The 17,729-nt window shown below is 43.8% G+C and overlaps 1 protein-coding gene across 1 annotated transcript in view; it reads left to right on the plus strand.

Moving 5' to 3' along the window:
* The first annotated feature begins 4,217 nt into the window (after positions 1-4,217).
* Positions 4,218-17,729, plus strand: part of LOC124775457 (arylalkylamine N-acetyltransferase 1-like) — a 75,288-nt gene continuing 61,776 nt past the window's right edge. Inside the window, exon 1 of the mRNA XM_047250290.1 lies at positions 4,218-4,337. The gene's annotated coding sequence lies outside the window, so the exon portion shown is untranslated. The remainder of the gene's footprint in view (positions 4,338-17,729) is intronic.

Raw genomic sequence — 17,729 nt, forward strand, 5'->3', positions numbered from 1 at the left:
ATCAGCATCGTATTTTATTTTTATTTTCTAGGTCATTGCCGCTCCCATCATTTAAAATTTTTTTTAAAAAGATTTTTAAATTTTAACTACCGCTTTCACCAGATCACGGTATATTTGATGTGAATGGTGGGGAGTAGATACAGGGCAATGTTCAACGTTATTACGTTATAAATAGCGTATGTGAGTACTTTCTTGTTTCATTCAAAAAACTGGCTATTTAAAAGTTTAATTTATACCTCAGAATTGGGGGATCGAATAGTTTATATGAGCTCTTATTATATTATTTTTTGTACAGATTGCCTGAGGATGCACCGATAAGTGGTGCGAAACCGGTCGCAGATTTAATAAAAATCATTCACACATTTTCTTTGAAAAAATGGCTAAGTTTGGCTATGGTTGTCCGCCCTACAAAACATTAAACAACAGCTTGTCTTTATACAGTAATATCGATAGTTTCCCAATATGGCCTGACACTATAATTCTTTCCATTTTTCTCGTTTTTTCGGTTTCTGTGTCTTGATACAGCACAAACGTATTTGTTAAACTTGTTTGAAAGCCACTTTCTACCGCTATCCGTCTGTTTTCATTGATTCTTTCTTATTCTTATAGCTTAATGGGGTGGTATTAGTCCAATACACTGCCTTTTTATGAATGTTAAAAATCGAGGTCATTTAATAGTCCCTCTTTTCCTCATGCTCTACTGTAAGTACGATATTCTTTTACACCTTGTTAAGGTCCGTAACCATTTCATTTATTTCTTCCTCTGATGCTCGAGATACTATTAGTATTCTGGCAACATAGCTTCTGTACATGCGTAGTGTATAGCTGTACTTGGTATTTTTCAATAAAAATGCTCTTTCATTGGTGTTGAAAAAGGTGGCAGTCATCTGCAATGCTTCTGCTCAACATATTGACAAACAACTTTCTTGTACGTAAGACTTTAGTTTAATGATAAGACAAACTTTAACAGTTCTATAAACCGATATTTTTCCATGCTCACTTAAGTTGATTTCTGTAATGTCTATCATTTCCTCAACCACCGAAGATATGCGAGCAGACAAATTTGTTAGTTCTAACGAAGCCAGCCTTGTAGCCCCATTTAATTTGCGCCCTTGTATTAATTTGCCACCTCCTGTTTTTAACCAAAAAGATTTCACTGTAGAAATATCATTTACGAAGCATCTCTTAATCGTTTGATTAATTTTGCTCCAGGTACAGCAGAAACTCCTCTGATAACCGTAAATGTACTGTAAACAACTCATTGCTTAACATGGAGTGCTTACACAATGCTCTAATTTCGCTGGATGATAATATTTTCCAAAGAATTATTAAGTGGTTGTCTGAAAATGGACTTCCCTAAATTGTGAATAAACGCACTATATTCAGTTTTGTGCAACAAATAGAGTGATACCAACAACTGATGCAGCACATGAGCCTGTGTCAATAAATGGGGCAGAATACTGCAAATTTTTGTGTGTACATATTGAAGAAAACTTGAACTGGAAGAAGCATATCACTGAGCTTCACAAACCATTAAGTTCGGTTACCTTTGCTCTTCGCACAATTGCTAATCTTGGAAATAAACGTATCAACCTTCTGATATATTTTGCATATTTCCACCCAATAATGTTGTACGGAATGATTTTCTGCGATAAATCATGATTTAGAAAGGAAGTATTGATTGCAAATAAGCGAGTAGTAAGAATGATATATGGTGTTCACCCACGGACGTCACGTAGCTCTTCAAAGAGCCACGCATTTTAACTGCTCCGTCAAAATACATCTATTTTCTAATGAAATTCGTCATACATAATCTATCACAATTTGAGAAGAACAGCGATGCACATACCTACAAAACTAGAGGAAAAAATAACGTTTATTACTGATTGTTACAGTTGTCAGTGGCTGAAAAGGCGTTCAATATGGAGCAACAAAATTTTTTGATCATTCACCCAATAACATAAAATAAAATGTCTGACAGACAGCGAAGCAAGTTTTAAATCTAATTTTATACAATTCAATCATGTTTCCAAACACAACCTGTAACATTTCTTCCGTAAGAGAAGCAGTGAAAGTGGATATTGCAGTTTTCAATTCAACGATCGATTTTGGACTGTTTTTATAGACAGTTGCTTTCGCTGCACCCCAGAAGAAAAAGTCAAGTGGTGGTAGGTCAGGCGATCGTGGAGGCCAAAGTCCCTGTGAAATCATGCGATCACCAAAAACATCAGCAAGCAGTGACATTGAATGGCGAGCTGTATGCACGGTTCCACCATCTTTTTGAAAATAACCGTTCAGTATTTCACTTAACACAAATTCTCCTATGAATGGGTACAGAATGCCACTGCAGTATCGTTGTGCGTTTATTGTTTCGTTGAAAAATATGGGACCCACAATCCGACGTCTAGAAATTGCAAAATTGCAGTCCAGACTCCAGTTTTCACAGAATGAAGTGGTTCCTCATGAATACACAATGGATTTGCAGTACTCCACATACGAGAATTTTGCGAGTTCATGTGCCCGGATAAATGAAACCACGCCGCATCAGTGTAAAACGTTTCATTAGCAATATCCCTTCCATTTTCTTGAACGAACCATTGACAATAATGCAGTCTCTTGCCCTGGTCAGTATTTTTCAGTTCTTGCACGACTGTCACTTTATATGGGAAAAGCTCTAATTTTTTTCCTTACAGCTATATGGGCCGTTCTGACACTATCATCGATTTCCTGGGCGACTTTTCTTACAGACTCGTCCGGACGTATGGGAATTTTATCGGAAATATCGAGCAGTTTATCCCCAGACAAAACGCTAGGACGACCACTTCTGGTGCATCTGTCACTGAACCCCTACTTCGAAATTTGTTAATCAAATCTCGCACAATATCGCGATGTGGGAGTGTTGTCTCTGTGAAAACTGAATTAAATATTTGACGAACTGAAACTGTGTATTTACCGCCAGCTTTGAACAGTTGTTCGACTGAAAACACAACGTTCTGCAATGGTTAGCATTTTAACAGTGACAAAAACGAAACAAAAGAATAAAGGAACTAAACTCAAACGTTCACGTCACCACGTAACGACACACACCAAGGACACTACTGACGCTGGCTGAGATAAACGAAACAGTGGAATGTTGGGAGAGTCCACTTGAAGGGAAGTAACCCAGGCAGGCGAACAATCATACGGCACACGCGGCTAACAATCATACGGCACTGCGGAGACTCTTATCCAACCTTCCAGTGCCCTCGTCCTAAAAGGCAGTGGTCTGTCTGTAGCTCGTTGCCGGTGCCAAAATGTTGTCTTCATAGCCAGCGGTTCACGTAAGCAAAAACAAAACTCACTGGGAACCAATTACGGGCTGTATTGTCGGTAATCAAACACTTCCCGTCGAAAACGTCTCAGGAGCATCTTCATTTCCCCTGCAGAGTGCGAGCGAGAACTGTCATGAAGAAGAAAACGCATGACAGCCACGTTATGTGGGTTGAATAGCTAGGTGGCACTTTTCTCTGGACCTCTTTACGTGTTCACTGAGCGCTCAAAACTGAAAAGAGCGACTTGCGAGCGACGGGTATACTAGAGACACTAACATCATGTCGATAAGAAATCGTTCGAATGACCTTTGGAACATGTAACTAACTACGCACATTTTACAAAACATTTTATCCAACCTACAACTTAAATTGCTCTTTACATCCACAACTCCTGTTACGGCAATTTCCACACGTTGTTTCTTGATGTACTTCATAATTTTGTGACGTAGACGAAAATGCCTGTTTATAATTACACGTATTTCCTTGTCGGAAGTAATAAGCTTCGTATCTTGCAGTCGCTCCACTTTTGAGATAGTTTGTTAATGGTGTGTGGTCGGCTCGGTATATTCCAAGTTATCTGTTGTGAAGCCGTCCGTTCAGCTTTCAAAACATAGTCAGAAAGCAATCAGCCGACGATACAGGTGGCGGAAAGTTACTCACAGAAACTACACGACGGAGTCGGTTGCGTTCTTTAACCAACGTTCCCCGTCGTGAAGATAACGTTTGTCACTGCATTTCAGTTTAGTACTAAGCCGTTTTTTTCTTTGTTTTTTTGTTTTGTTTTGTTTGATAGTGGTGCCGAAAGCGGCACTCGAACGTTATTAGCTGTGTGACCACTGGTCAGCTGCGCATTGTACGACGAAGAGCAGACAAATATAGTAGAGCACCCGATATATGTACGTTTCATTTCTTCCGTTGTCAGCACAGCTACAGAAGACGCGGAGATTACAGACTCATTGTTTCTGCCTGCTACGCTCGACGAGTGCCGAAGGAAAAGTTACTACTCTAGATTTGTCTTTGAGAGTGGTAAGTAGCTTGCGCAAGTTATTACTCGCGCTGTTTGTTTAATTTATTATTATCTCATAAGCTTACATAGCTAATCCAACATCGTAAATGGGAAATAATTTGACACTTAATACGAGTGTAGTACAAGAGGAAGAAAAAATGATTGTTTCGTAAAGAGCTCACCTTATTTCTCGATCTGGTCTCCTTTGAGGGACATATACTTCGTCCAGCAATCCTCCAATCGGAAAAATAGGTTTACTCGTTAACTACAGCTATCTCTTGCTCATTTGATGAAAATTTCGTCCCAGTGAGCCAAACTTTCAAGTTAGGGAACTGAAAGAAGTCACTTGGGGCTAAGTCTGGTGAATGGAGGAGGAACCAATTCAAAACCCATTACACGCGCTCTCGCCATTGTTATCGCCGATGTGTGGGATGGTGCATCATCCTGGTGAAAGAGCACTTTTTTGCGTGCCAGCCTTGGTCTTTTTCAGCAAGTTCGAGTTTCAAAAAAACCAACAATGAAGCGTAATAGGATCTAGTTATGATATTGTCTTTGTCTAAATAATATATAAGGATTATTCCTTGGGTATCCCAAAAACGGTGGTCGAATGGTTCAAATGGCTTTAAGCACTACGGGACTTAACATCTGAGGTCATCAGTCCCCTAGACTTAGAACTATCTAAACCTAAGGGCATCACACACATCCATGCCCGAGGCAGGATTCGAACCTGCGACCGTAGCAGCAGCGTGGTTAACAGAGTCACCACCTCACCAGTTGACAGAATGGTCTTTGTCTTCTTCGGTGCACTTTCACCAGCCTTTGTCCACTGATTTGACTATGATGTGTAGTGCTGAGTCCAAGTTTCCTCAACATTCACAAATCTGCGCTAAAGGCCTTGCAGACTGTGACTAAAAATCGCCGACATTGTGTTGAAAAGCTGTGCCGGATCCGCTTTTCGTCGACTTTGGGCAATCGCGTCACTTTTCTCGCACACAGCTTTCTCACACCGAATTCTCTGTACAGGATATTATGCCCTCACTCAGTTGCGATGCCTGTTTTTATTCGGCGGTCTTGCATTACCTCAGCACGTACTTTGTTAGTGGTTTCCTTTGGGTCACCTTAATTGGACGACCTGAGCGCCCTCCGTCTTCGATGTTTGTCCGACCTCGCCTAAATTCATTAATCCAAAAGTAAATGATCTTCAGTGATGGTGCAGAGTCCGCATTAACTTCGTCCAGTTCTGTTTTGATTTATGTAGCAGTCCAGCCCTTCAAATAAACATGTGTGATAACAACACGAAACTCGGTCTTCTATTTTCAATCACAGTCGATGCGCCGACCAGTTGAGACTGCTGTCAAGAACGACCTGCATGCTGTACGTTGTTGAAATTCTTTATACGGTCGTTGGAATTATTGAACTTACCAATCATCAAGGGGCAACAAAAACGTTGCAGTCTATCACGGAAATTTAGCAGATTTGTCAAACCACCCTCATACAGTTTACTGGGAGTCCTCTTTAGACTGGCTGTTGTTGCGCCTTGATTTTGATAGGAGCCCGCCTATTTGCTGTTGTTAAACAGTTTTTTTGGCCTGTCAGGTTGCCGATACTCACCATTATTGTTTTGAACGGTGCGTCTAATGCTGTAATTAAAAAGTCCATTAAAATTCCTTCTTATTTTGGTATTTTCCGTGTCTTCTCATGTTGACCCCATAGACAAATTAAAAACTGTAATTTCTCGTCCGCAGCTCGTGGTCTTGCGGTAGCGTTTTCGCTTCCTGCGGACGGGGTCCCGGGTTCGATTCCGTGTGTCGTAGGTGGTAGATGGAGTGCTCTGTGTGGGCGGCCAAACACGTGATGACAGATCTCTTGCAGGCAGGGAACAGCTTGAAGCCTGGTGTCGTGACTGTCGTTGCGACAGGGCAGTGTGGCGTGGTTCTGTTTATCAGACTGTTAGTTCACTGGTTTTTCCAAAGGTCTGCGACCGTCGGACACAGAAGCATGTGCTCCAGAACGTCCAGATCCCTGTGTACGACGCAGACGTCTGTCCTGATGAGGTGTGCGTCTCGCTACTTCTTCATAGGTTAGAGTCGTCCTTGTATCACGTGCTGCGCACTTCTGATGATAAAAAACGCGCCGAGACATTTTGCCATACCACGTTCTCCCGCTTACGCGAGAATCTTGAGTCAGTGTCATTCCTGAGTGGAGTGCCTCAGAATGCGTTATGTATTTTCTTTGCACTCTTCTATCTGAGACTGAGGGCGCTTTTTTGTGGTCATCAGTCTTCTGACTGGTTTGATCAGGCCCGCCACGAATTTCGTTGCTGTGACAATCTTTTCATCTCAGAGTAGTTGAACCGTGATCTATTTTCAAAGACTATTCTTAAACATTTATTTTATTTACTAGCGATTCATAAAGAACATTATGTAAGCGTGGAAGTAGTTGCCAGAGAGTAACTGATGAAATTATAACCAAATTCCTTTTAACAAATGGGAATTTTATTCACTTTAAAAGTGCCTAAAAGCATTTATAAAAGAAACAGATTTAAAATTATAAGCAGAAAGCATCCTCTAAATATCAAGTTACAATTTATTCAGAGGCAGAAAGAAACAAGTGTTGACTGAATGAGCTCTCGGGCAGAGAACCTTGCCGCTCCGTTTTGACACGGCCATAGTTATGACCGCTCTCAACAGCCTCTGAAAGACTACACTGGTGCAAATCTGCAACACACCAGATTACTTTAAACTAAAAGTTTTAACAATTTACACAAGCACACAAACTAAGCACCCCAGTAGGAGGGATGGAAATGGTACAAAACACTAAAAATTAAAATATTAACTTTGCCACCGAAGGTGCAACTTGATTTTAACTTCTAACAAAAGTCTTACGGTGAAAGGGTGGCAGCTTTATATACTAAAACGATCATTTAAATAAAAGCCCATAAAATGCAATCTTATATAAAATTCTACAAGGTTGGCCAAACAATAGTTAAGATACTCTACAGTACACAGATACCGCCTCTCAAGGTCATAGGCAATAATATCAAAGTTTCCAAAGATCAAAACATATTTCAGGTATTAGGCCGTTACACTCCAAGCAATACATTCGTTAACACACCAAATCCGACAAACATCACAGAGATTACCGAACAAACCGAACCGCAGGTTGCTCTAACCCGCCCCTACTCCACAAGGGAAAAACGGACCACCGAATTTAGAAACAACCACCTTCCCGCGGATGGGCAAACGGAGAAGAATGGTGGGACGACCCCAAAGCAAAAAGGCTGGTGACCTCACCAAGAAAACAAGTAAAATTTAACAAGAGTAAATCAAACAAGATATCACCAATCACTTAACTTCTAATAAACTGCGATTTCTCGAGAAGACCTGGCGCAGCACCCCCAAATCGCTCTCCCGAACCGTCTGCTGCCAGCCGCTTCAACGGACGCAGCAAGGCGCGCCGATCTCCCGTCTCACGGCGTCGCAGCTCGCCCCGGCCAGCCCGATGTCGTGGTTTCGCTCCTGTTGCTCTCGTGTCAACCGCGAAGCCACTACCCCTTTCTATACGGCGCTGCCCACTGGACCCACGTGGGGACCTCACATGCGCCGACGCTCAAGGCGGACAAGGCATCTCGGGTCTCAGTGCGCGACCGACCAACCGACAGATCTAACCGCCAATGACCGTTCCTGAGCAACTCGAGCAGACTGGCGGCCTAACGCGCAGACTCAGATGCAGGAACGAAGCCCCGACCGGGCGACCACTCGCTGAGTTCTCTTACTGGCGGAGTGGAAAGACTCTCATTATGCTGGCTTTAAAGGTTGATCCGCACGAAAGACATACTAGCACTCCGGACGACAGACAGACACTAACTGCCCCACAAGTCCGGACGAGAGACAGGCTAGCAAGCTGGGGACGAGAGGCTGACCCAGACTGACTCGTCGGCGAGCTCATAGCGCCCCTAAAATGCACGTGAACAAGCTACCTTTCCCTTTTCCCACCAGAGGGAGACACCAAAGCTGCGATTGCCACAGCGGTGCCACCGCCAGAAACGGAGGGCGACTGCTTCACAGTACGCGCTTCGGCGCACTCTTCAAAACAGCAATTTTTACCATGGCTCAACAGTAACTGCAACGTCCTCAGTTACTTTCTGGACGTATTCCAATCTCTGTCTTCCTCTACAGTTTTTATCCTCTACAGCTCTCTCTAGTACCATGAAAGATATCCCCTGATGGCATAACAGATGTCCTATAATTCCGTCCGTTCGTCTTGGCGGTGTTTTTCCACATATTATTTTCCTCGTCGATTCTACGGAAGACCATCTCATTCATTACCTCATCAGTCCACCTTATTTTCAAGATTCTTCTGTAGCCCCACATCTCAAAGGCTTCGATTCTTTTCTGTTCTGGTTTCATACGCTCCCAAAAAGTGCTGTGTCCATAACGTACATTCCTTACGTTAGGACCAGTAGACTTCCCTCGCCGGGAACCTCTTTTTCGTCCGTTGCTAAAGTCCGGTCCACGAACCATGGCGGTCCGCGCATGTACAGGCGCGGAGTAGGATTAGATTGTTGACGATTCCAAGCGACAGTTGCGTTACGCACATGAGCTTGCTTTCCGCTTTCAGCTTAAAGAAAGCGTTTATCCCGGAAATTATGTCTCTCCCTTGCTTGTGCGGAATGTATCACTTACCACAACCATCAGCGAAGATAACTAGCGACAAATGGAATAAAAATTCACTGAACAATTCGCCACGATCACGTTTAATGCTCATCTTAGCTACGGCATTCAGAACACTCCTGAACGTTCATTGGCTGTCAAAGAATGCGTGACATAGGTGCGGAGAACGAGCCTAAACTGGACCGCCATCGTTCGTGACTCCAGCTATAGTCTGCTTTTTACGTCCTGCTTGTTCCGTCCGTCATTGGTTATTTTGCTGCCTACGTAGCAGAATTCCTTAAGTTCACCAACCGTGGTGTTTATCACTGTTCTCATTTCTCCTAGTTCTCATACTTCCGTCTTTCTTAGATTTATTCTCAATCCATATTCTGTACTCATTAGACTGTTCATGCTGTTCAACACATTCTGCAATCCTTTTTCACTTTCACCCTGAATTATAATCCCAGATTATACACGTTTCCTTAATTTCCGTCACTGTCTCTTCGATGGAGGCCTGTAGATTGAACAGCAGGGGCAAAAGACTACATCCCTGTCTTGCACTCTTTTCGATGCGAGCACTTCGTTCTTCGTCTTCCAGCATAATTATTCCCTCTTGGTTCTTACACATATTATGTATTACCCGTCTTTCTCTATGGCTTACCCCTATTTTTCTCAGAATTTCGAACATCTTGCACCATTTTACACTGTCGAACGTTTTTTCCAGGTCGACAAATCCCATGAGCGCATCTCGCATATAGCCAAGTCCAAATGGAATCTTTGTGTGGTCTACGGGTGCTGTTTGGGACTCTGGTCAGTAATTATGGAGCAAGACCGCTGTCGGACTGGCCGGACTGTTTTCTACAATTTTGGGTGTCCTGTGCTTCAGCAGAGCAACGAACTTCGACCAGAAATCGACTAGGCCGAGAATTACTCCCCCTGGTTTTAGAGTTCATGTCATGTGTGTAACCTTAAAAATTTGTCCACGCCACAGCAGCCAGGAGACAGCCGATATTATAGCTTGACCCATTCTGTGGACAGGTTTAGAATTGGAGCCATAAACCAAGATTTTGATAGTAAATACTGGGTGATCAAAAAGTCAGTATGAATTTGAAAACTGAATAAATCACGGAATAATGTAGATAGAGAGGTACAAATTGACACACATGCTTGGAATGACATGGGGTTTTATTAGAACCAAAAAATACAAAAGTTCAAAAAATGTCCGACAGATGGCGCTTCATCTGATCAGAATAGCAATAATTAGCATAACAAAGTAAGACAAAGCAAAGATGATGTTCTTTATGTGGTGTCACCGCCAGACACCACACTTGCTAGGTGGTAGCTTTAAATCGGCCGCGGTCCATTAGTACATGTCGGACCCGCGTGTCGCCACTTCAACGATAGCAGACCGAGCGCCACCACACGGCAGGTCTAGAGAGACGTACTAGCACTCGCCCCAGTTGTACGGACGACGTAGCTAGCGATGCACACTGACGAAGCCTCGCTCATTTGCAGAGCAGATAGTTAGAATAGCCTTCAGCTAAGTCAATGGCTACGACCTAGCAAGGCGCCATTAGCCTTACATAGCTTGTATCTAAAGAGTCTCACTTTTATCGCCACAATCTCCAGATGTACCACAAGGATGGATTAAAGTTAAGTATTCCAGAAGCTACGTACTTTTCTTTATAGCGCGTGCCTTTCGGCTTCCTCTCATTGTGTCTAGGCTGTCTTGTCTAGACACAACACTCTACAGGAAATGCTCAATATGTCCACCACCATTCCTCAACAATAGCTGTAGTCGAGGAATAATGTTGTAGACAGCAGTGTGAAGCATGTCCGGAGTTATGGTGAGGCATTGGCGTCGGATGTTGTCTTTCAGTACCCCTAGAGATGTCGGTCGATCACGATAGACTTGCGACTTCAGGTAACCCCAAAGCCACTAATCTCACGGACTGAGGTCTGGGGACCTGGGAGGCCAAGCATGACGAAAGTGGCGGCTGAGCACACGATCATCACCAAAAGACGCGCGCAAGAGATCTTTCATGCGTCTAGCAATATGGGGTGGAGCGCCATCCTGCATAAACATCGTACGTTCCAGCAGGTGTTTATCAGCCAGGCTGGGGATGATGCGATTCTGTAACATGTCGGCGTACCTCTCACCCGTCACGGTAGCAGTTACAAAACCAGAATCAAGCATTTCCTCGAAGAAGAAAGGCCCGGTAACGGTAGATGTGGTAAATTCAACCCATACCGTGACTTTCTCGTCGTGCAATGGAGTTTCCACGACAGTTCCAGGATTTTCGGTAGCCCAAATTCTGCAGTTGTGGGCGTTGACAGATCCTCGGAGCGTGAAATGAGCTTCGTCGGTCCACAACACGTTACTCAAACAATCGTCATCTTCCGCCATATTTTGAAACGCCCACAGCGCAAATGCGCTCCGCTTTACTAAATCGCCAGGGAACAGTTCATGATGCCGATGGATTTTGTACGGATAGCATCGGACGGTACGCCTAAGTGCCAACCAAAAAGTAGTGTACGGAATGCCGATGCGACGTGCGACTGCTCGAGCGCTGACTTCCCCGTGCATAGACGAACCTGCTACAGTCTCCATTTCTTCCTGAACTGTCTCAGCAGCATTACGCCTTGTGCTCGGTCGGCGACTACGAGGTCTATCGTCTAAACAACCCGTGGCTTCGAACTTCGAAATCATTCTCGCCACAGCTGCATTTGTCAACGGACCTTTACCCGTTCGAATCCCCTTCCTATGGCGATAGGATCGTAACGTTGAACTAGCACATTCCCCTTTCTGATAATACAGCTTCACTAAAAGCACCTTTTCAGGTAACGTCAATATGCTGCGATTGCTGGCGCATCTGATTCTCTCTGTCATTACAGTCCCTTTTATTGACAATTGTCATGTGCAGTCACTGACATTTTGCTGTCCAGCGCCATCTGTCAGACATTTTGTGGTGCTCTGATAGAACTTAGTATTGTTCACCAGTTGCAAGATGTCAATTTCTGAATACTAGTTTGGATATGCACTCTGAGGATTTTATGAGGGGCTTTTGATAAGTAAAGCAATACTTTTTTTATTCTGAAAGCAGAGTGGTTTTATTCAGGATTCCAAAACGCGGTGTTACTCCCCCACTCCTTTGGCTACAAAATCCTATTTTTCAACAAAATGTTCGTTCAGTCCAGCGGCCTTACACCTTCCTGGGAGGGCCCGTACGCTCGCACGTTCCGGCTCTGATGCCCATCGTCGGAGCCAACGTCGCGCTGCACCAGTAACCTCCCCATCATCCACGTACTGCAACCCGCGGAGTGCGTCCTTCATCTGGGCAGACAGATAGAAGTCGGAAGGAGCGAGGTCCGGGTTGTAAGGTGGATGAAGGAGAAGAGTCCGGTGAACTTCTGTGAGCTCCTCTCAAGTGCACAGGCTTGTTTGAGGCTTTACCTTGCCGTGGGCAACGAGACCCCAAGACTGGCTAAGTTCCACGAAAGCTCGAAATTTAGGCTGCACGTCAATGAGAGATGTATTTATAGTTTCCACAGTGAAACATTGTCTCAAAATATGGTAGAAAACCCAAAGAGATTCTGATCGTATGTAAAGTACACCAGTGACAAAAAACAGTCAATACGGCCACTGCGCGATAGCGATGGAAATGTTACCTATGATGGTGCCACTAAAGCAGAGTTAGTAAATACAGTTTTCCGTAATTCCTTCACAAAAGAAGATGAAGTAAATATTCCAGAATTCGAAACCAGAACAGCTGTTAGCATGAGTGACATAAAAGTAGATATCTTAGGTGTTGCGAAACAAATCACTTAAGAAAGGGAAGTCTTCTGGTCCAGATGGTATACCAATCAGGTTCCTTTCAGAGTTTGCAGACACAATAGCGCCTTTCTTAGCAATCATATAAAACCGCTCTCTTGACGAAAGGTCTGTTCCTAAAGCCTGGAAAGTAGCACAGGTCACATCAATATTCAAGAAAGGAAATAGAAGTAAGCCATTGAATTACAGACCCATATCACTGACTTCAATTTGCAGTAGGACTTTGGAGAATATACTGTACTCGAACATTATGAATCACCTTGAAGAAAATGACTTACTGATACATAACCAACACAGATCCAGAAAATATCGTTCTTGTGCAACACAGCTAGCTCTTTATTCCCATGAAGTAATGAGTGCTGTCGACAAGGGATCTCAGATCGATTCCATTTTCCTAGATTTCCAGAAGGCTTTTGATACCGTTCCTCACAAGCGACTATTAATCAAATTGCTCGCATATGGAGTATCGTCTCAGTTGTGTGACTGGATTCGTGATTTACCCTCCGAGAGGTCACAGTTCGTAGTGATAGACGGTAAATCATCGAGTAGAACAGAAGTGATATCTGGCGTTCCGCAAGGTAGTGTCATAGGCGCTCTGCTGTTCCTGATTTATATAAATGATCCAGGTGATAATCTGAGCAGCGCCCTTTGATTGTTTGCAGATGATGCTGTAATTTACCGCCTAGTAAAATTATCAGACGATCAATTCCAACTACAAAATGATCTAGAGAGAATTTCCGTATGGTGCGAAAAGTGGCAATTGAAAAGTGCGAGGTCGTCAACATGGGTACTAAAAGAAATCAGATAAATTTTGGGTATACGATAAATCGCACGAATCTAAGGGCTGTCAATTCGACTAAATACCTAGGAAGTATAATTATGAGCAAGTTAAATTGGAAAGACCACACAGATAATATTGTGGGGAAGGCGAAATAAAGACTGCGCTTTGTTGGCAGAACACTTAGAAAATGCGACAAACCCAAACTGTCTCTTGAGAGAGAGCCTACATTACATTTGTACGTCCTCTGTTGGAATATTGCTGCACGGTGTGGGATCCTTACCAGGTAGGATTGACGGAGGACATCGAAAAAGTGCAAAGAAGGGCAGCTCGTTTCGTGTTATCGCGCAATAGGGGTGAGAGTGTTACTGATATGATACGTGAGTTGAGGTGGCAGTCATTGAAACAAAGGCAGTTTTCTTTGCAGCGTGATCTATTTACGAAATTTCAGTCACCAACTTTCTCTTCCGAATGCGAAGTTATTTTGTTGACACCCTCCTACGTAGGGAGAAACGATCATAACAATAAAATAAGAGGAATCAGAGCTCGAACGGAAAGATTTAGGTGTTCCTTTTTCCCACGCGCCATTCGAGAGTGGAATGGTAGAGAAGTAGTATGAAAATGGTTCGATGAACCCTCTGTAGTGTGAATTGCAGACTAATCATGTAGATGTGGAATTTTCGTGGCGACGAACACGCGGAAGTCCTTCTCCAACTTCCTGAGGGTAACGCAATACACTTCAGAGTTTATAGTTGCACCATGAGGGAGGGCACGAAACAGAATAACCCTTTCAGCGACCCAGAAGACCATCTTCAAGACTTTACCCACTGAGGGTACGGCTTTGGAATGTGTGGCACCACTCCATGGATTGCCGTTTTGTTTTCGGTTCGAAGTGATGAACCCATGTTTCATTGCCTGTGACGATATTCGATAGAAATTGTAGCGATTAGCCTCTTCGACAAGGAATCCAGCAGAAACACACCTTTAAATACCCCAACTGGTGCACGAGTGTGTCAGCACGTGGGTCCTGCATGACCGAGTATGCGAGCACAGAATACGAGATGGTGCGAGCACACCCTAACTGGATAGGCTGCCCGCACTAGTTCTAGTGACCGAGCATAGAAGCCGTGACCGAATACGTAGCACGTAACTTCAAACACATTACAAGTGTCCGCGTGAGACTGCAGCCAGTACGGGCTTCTCATTTGTGGTGTGTCTCTCTCTCTGTAATCATGCAGCGCGAGGAAGCCAGTGCTGTAAGACCTAAGATAGAAACCAATGTTTACACACTGAAGGAACGGCAAGCTCTAAAAAGCCAAGTATGGAGTACATTTCTGTTGGTTGTAGACGAAAACAGTGCGTCATCTGGGTGCGTATCGTGCATAAACTGCTCCACAGTATTGTGTTTCCTATCGGGAACTATTCATTTAAAGAAACACAGTTGCAGGAAACCTCACAAAGATACAGCTCCTTCAGGGATACCGGCAGTAATAAAAAATAGTACTACAGCAAAATGTGTTGCAATGTGTGCTAAGGATGTGAGACCTATTAGTGCTGTTTCCGGTGAAGGTTTCAGAGAACTAGGCCAAGAATTAATAGATCTAGGTGCGCATTAGGGAGAAGTTAACGTGGCAGATGTCATGCCACATCCCTCTACTATAAGAAGAAATGTCAAAGAACAAGCTGATGCAATGCGAAACAGCATAATGCCTTCTGTTATTGCGGAAGTTATTAATAAAACAAGTGCTGCGACACTTGATAGTCCGCAGCTCGTGGTCGTGCGGTAGCGTTCTCGCTTCCCGCGCCTGGGTTCCCGGGTTCGATTCCCGGCATGGTCAGGGATTTTCTCTGCCTCGTGATGACTGGGTATTGTGTGTTGTCCTTAGGTTTAAGTAGTTCTAAGTTCTAGGGGACTGATGACCATAGATGTTAAGTTCCATAGTGCTCAGAGCCATTTTTGACAGTTGATATGTGGACTGATTCGCATAATCAGGTGCACTATTTGACGCTTACAACTCATTAAATTTACACAGATTGGTCTCCTGTGAACAATGTTTTATTTACAACAAAATTCCCTGGCGTTAAGAAGACGGGAGTAAATATTATGAAAGGAATTGAAATGGCTGATTGGGACATATCGCCGCACATGTTGCACAGTTTTGTTTTTGTCTCCGACCAGGTTGCCAATGTAATAAAGGCTTTGGAAAATCACGAAAGGATTCCTTGTGCTGTTCATTGTATAAACACACCACTTAGCCATACTTTCGATGAAGATAACTTCTTGTTAAATCGTGCCCCGAACATCGCATCAACTATAAATACTGCAAAATGCATTGTAATTGAGATCAAGAAAAGTGGCCCCTGCTCGTCTTTGAAATCATCGTTGAAACAAGAGGTCTGCACACGCTGGAACAGCTTGTACACTATGCTGGAATCCTTACACACTCAGTATAACAAAGTTACTGCTTTGCTGACGGAAAAGGACTCCGCTTACAGATGAAAAGGATATGATAATGATGATAATGAGCTTCCAGGAAAAACTGCTCATTTTCTGAGACTATTTAAAGAGGCCACAGCTAAATTAGAAGGCGAAAAAGAACCGACAATCCAGTGAGTTCTTCTTTGGTTTCACAAACTGCAACAAATTTGCAGTGTCAATGACACTATCTTCCAGGTGAGTAAATACTGCAATTAAAAGCACTGTTTCATTATGATACGCGATAGATTTATAATTAACTAGCGTAATTAATGTATACTAACAGATATGTATTTTTTATCAGGAAGTACAAAGGATTAAAAATTGAGCCTTGACTTTCGTTTGTGAGAAGACTGTGATCACTTCCAGACATAAAATTGCTACGTCTTCTATCCGCGATTGTACTGGAATATCATTTTACTTTCCAAGTGCTTTATGAATTTAGCTGTGTCACGCACTCGCTCTTGGAAACGTTACTTTTGTATTGAAAGAGAGAGAGAGAGAGAGAGAAAGAGAGAGAGAGAGAGAGAGATACAGAGATAAATATATGGTGTGTGTGTGTGTGTGTGTGTGTGTGTGTGTGTGTGTGTGTGTGTGTGAGAGAGAGAGAGAGAGAGAGAGAGAGAGAGAGAGACAGAGAGACAGAGAGGCGTTGGATTTGTACAGTACAGTGCTGCGAGCCGGGGCGAGGCGTGGCGAGACGTCAGCGGTGACCGGTCATGCTCGGTTATCCGCGTGTCCGGAATCCGGACAACAGACATGTGGCGAGTACGTGACCGAGCCGAGTCGCGTGGGGCCGTACACCTGCGGCTCGGTCCCCCCTTCAACAGTCGATCCGTGACCGGACAAACATTGAGCGTTGCCGCACTCTACCAGCACTAGCCAACAGAGACATCCACTTGAGCAGTGCGGGCTTGATTGTAATGCGTCACCAAAGTCTCCGCACGTTCCAACATTGCAGGAGTCACAGCTGTGTGCGACCGGCCGGCACGCGGGAGGTTGGACAGGTTTGCGCGGCCTCGTTGCGATAATGATAGACGCCTAACCCAACGAGTTTTCTTCAGCGCTAAGTTTTCGTAGGCAATCTGCAAGCGCCTATGAATATCAACGACGCTCTGGTTTTCCGCCAAAAGAAACACAGTGACAGCTCTCTGGCTTGAACGCACCTCCGTTAGAGATACCATATTGACGGTTACGAATAGCGCCACCACAGATCAGAACTTCGTGAAACTTCATGGGCGGAAGCGGGATTATTATACGAAGTCCCATTACAAATTGCGCACTTTTGCAACCGAAATTGGCAGAAAAAAGTGCTGCATTACTTACTGAATGCTCGTTGAATGTTTCTCTTTTATTATGAACAAAGGCCCCTTGCTCTTGTCTTGGGTTTGTCCATATGGGTATGAGCACAAGGTTCTTAGGGTTTATCGTTGCACCAGATGCTCTTTCGTTTAGACATAAATCTGTCTTTAGTTTGGCCAAGTCTTGTGCATCTATACTGATAATATATACACTGTGATCAAAAGCATCCGGACACCCCCCAAAACATACGTTTTTCATATTACGTGCATTCTGCTGCCACCTACTGCCAGGTTCACCGTATCAGCGACCTCAGTAGTCATTAGACATCGTGAGAGAGTAGAATGGGGCGCTCCGCAGAACTCACGCACTTCG

Source organism: Schistocerca piceifrons, chromosome 2 (genome assembly GCF_021461385.2).
Source record: "Schistocerca piceifrons isolate TAMUIC-IGC-003096 chromosome 2, iqSchPice1.1, whole genome shotgun sequence".
Taxonomy (NCBI): Eukaryota; Metazoa; Arthropoda; class Insecta; order Orthoptera; family Acrididae; genus Schistocerca; species Schistocerca piceifrons.